This window comes from Aptenodytes forsteri, unplaced genomic scaffold, assembly GCF_000699145.1.
Source record: "Aptenodytes forsteri isolate BGI_AS27 unplaced genomic scaffold, ASM69914v1 Scaffold679, whole genome shotgun sequence".
Lineage (NCBI taxonomy): Eukaryota > Metazoa > Chordata > Aves > Sphenisciformes > Spheniscidae > Aptenodytes > Aptenodytes forsteri.
Window position 1 is genome coordinate 239,917 of NW_008795924.1, and position 3,127 is coordinate 243,043.

Genomic DNA, 3,127 nt, shown 5'->3' on the forward strand with positions numbered 1-3,127 from the left:
TCATCACAATAATTCTGTGAGCATAGTAGCATAATAAATGCTGCCTGGTTTGAGTCATAGTCTCAGACAAACCTTGTGCTTCACAGTCTTCTGTGTGGAAAACTGATTCCTAATTTAACATTGTAGAATACTGTATAACAAACATTTATTATCACGGTACCTGCAATGGGTTTCCAGTTCAGTTTGCAGTCAATAGGTTTTTGTATTATGAGTGTCTCCTTGATTGGTTTTGCTAGTAATTCTGTAAATTGTACATTTACAATATGAGGTTTTTTTTCCTTTTGTACAATTTAAAACTGATGCTTCACCTTTCATTTAATAAACTATTCAAAATCATGAGTATGATGAGCACCCTCTTCACTATAACTTTCTTTTAAATGCTCGTTTGGACCATCACATCTTGTCATCCCATTTATTAGTAGCCAAAGGAAATACTGAAAGGTAATTCTCACATAGTCCAAGCTTTACAACCAGGTTCTGTACAGCTACCTTACCCATTCAGCCTCAGAGCAAAGGAAAACTCTGGCCTTTTTTTTTTTCCTTCTTCCCTCCAGCATGGTGTGTTTTTGGTTGATCCTGGGGGGTTTTGTTGTGAGATTGCTGTAAATCTGGTAAGTCATCTCACAGGTTGGGAGAGTTGCATTGTTAAAACTTGTAATTTTTTGAACTGTCACAAATTTTGAGAAAAATTTCACTCTCTGCCCTGTACGGCTGAAGTGAACTGGACCACGTGGGCCTTCTTCCCCAGCATGGTGTGTTTTTGGTTGATCCTGGGGGGTTTTGTTGTGAGATTGCTGTAAATCTGGTAAGTCATCTCACAGGTTGGGAGAGTTGCATTGTTAAAACTTGTAATTTTTTGAACTGTCACAAATTTTGAGAAAAATTTCACTCTCTGCCCTGTACGGCTGAAGTGAACTGGACCACGTGGGAAGAAACGGAAATGATAAAGGCTTGGAAGGTCTAACAACCAGCTGGGCTAAATGAAGTTTTAGAGATTCCTGAAACAAAATGTCCTCTTGTTATTCCCATGTCTCAGAGAGAAAGGTGCTATTTTTGTCCAACCCATAAAATGGTTTCATCTCTGTAGTGCTAAAGAAAACTGACTTACTTACCATCTGGCCCACTTCCTAAAGAAAAATCATCTGAGTCAGAAAAAGTAACAAGGTGCAGCAGGTGAGGAACAGGGATAGGATTCAAGGTCTGAACTGCACTCTAGGACTACGCCTGAGACAGAGCCCCAGCGCTACATCTCCAACTGCTTGTAAGTTACGCTCAACTCCCAATGCACTGTGGAACACAGTAAGTAACTTGTCATGCTTCTAAGTTCAAGGGCTGCTCTCTGTTGAAAGGATTTTATTTTATTGTTTCTGCAGGTGACTGGAATTCAAGAGAATCTCAAGTAGTGTGGCCAGAGCAGCTTTCTAGTGTCTTTCCAAAGCGTTGTGCTGGTCGAGCAGCTGCCTGCTTGGAAATCAAGAGGATTTAAAAGCCAAAGTCTTGTGCTGGCAAGGGATAGAAGAGAGGATGAAGTCTATAGAACCAATGAGGTCAGGAAACAATTAAGAAAGGTGGTACTTTTTTCTTTGTGACAATGACGATTGGGTTTCCCATTTGGTGTCTCCTCCTGACTCTGCAAGCTGAAGAAACTATGTGCGTATCGCTTCACTTAAAACAGCTTTTGCCTCTAAACTTGGGACAGCCACCAGCCACTCTCAGCTGCTAATTACCTTTGAAAAATCCTCTTGGTCCTTACAAATTCTGGCTACACCTTTTCTCACAATTAACTAAGAACTCACTCCATGGCAGTGACCCGCAGCATAATGACATTTCAGTTTACCTTCCCTTGTAGTTGCAGCCAGCTCTGTTCCCTGGGGCAGTACATACAGGCACCTGCTCAGAGTGTTTCTGCTGAGATACAACCAGGTACATTCATGCAGCTAGCTTAAATGTGTTTGCAGCCAGGATAGACAGTGTATCTATAACCTGAATGCATTGCCTCTAGCCATCACAAAAATCTGTGGAGCTTGAATGCTTGAAATGCTCCTTTTGTACTGTGTTTTCAGATGATTTTTAGTTGTTGCCTTTTGGTTTTCGATTGGGTTTTTTTGACCCCGCAGGTACAGGCTCCAAGCTCCATGGCTGTACTCACTAGGGCACTGGCTGCACCCACCTGGGAAGAGATGCTACCTGGAAAGTCGCCATCTTATCTTTCTTCCACTTCAGGCATGTGCTTGGGGAGTGAACAGAAGCAGCTGCAGTGTTGCAGGTATGGTAGTTCTTAATATAGTGCCACTAATTACTGAGGTTACTTACAACAGACAGGCCATTACAGGACTTCACGTGCTTGGCAGCTGTTTGCAGTAGTGCTAAACATGACGGTAGCCATTACTCACTACCTTCTGGGGCTGTAGTTAAAATGCAGCTTCTAATGAGCAAAGTGAGCATAAGGCCCAGGGCTGATCAGTAGTCACATCTACTGCAGTGGTTCCTTGCAAGTCTGGCAAATATTCATAGAAAAAATTAGGCTGGAAGGGGCCTCTGGAGGTCTCTATTTCAACCCTCTGCTGAGGGAGAAAAGCCTCCCACGCTCAGGGAGAAGAACTTTTATGTCCCACCAGAATTGTCCTTTTTCCAATTTGGGCGCATTGTCGCTTGTCCTTCAAGAGGAGGCTGGCTCCATCTCCTCTATCCCACCTGTGCCCACAGCCTGGAGGTCACTGATACCAACCTGAGACCCAGTGTTGCATGTAAAAGTTGCAACTCAGGACAGTAGCAGAGGAACAGAATGGATTAGTCTGAGATCAGCAAAGCCTGGATTCCAGTGCACTGAAATCCAAGCTCAGGACTTTTCTCTCCCTGAGTCTGTGGTGCAGGAAGTAGAGTCAGACTCCAAAGGTGGACCCAGGGGTTAGACTTGAACTCCACGGGGGTCTGACTTCTCAGCAGTGAGAGATCACTGCAGCTCTGCCTGTCTGAGCCACCTCCAGGGCCTATGGAATGAAGGAGCCAAGGGAGCATTTGACCTCAAGCAATTAGTAACAGCTCGCCTGCAGCAGGCATTGCAGGTTGTGTTGATTATTAACCCATCAAAAAGGCTTTGTAGAGATGAACTCATAAGACCCCAAAC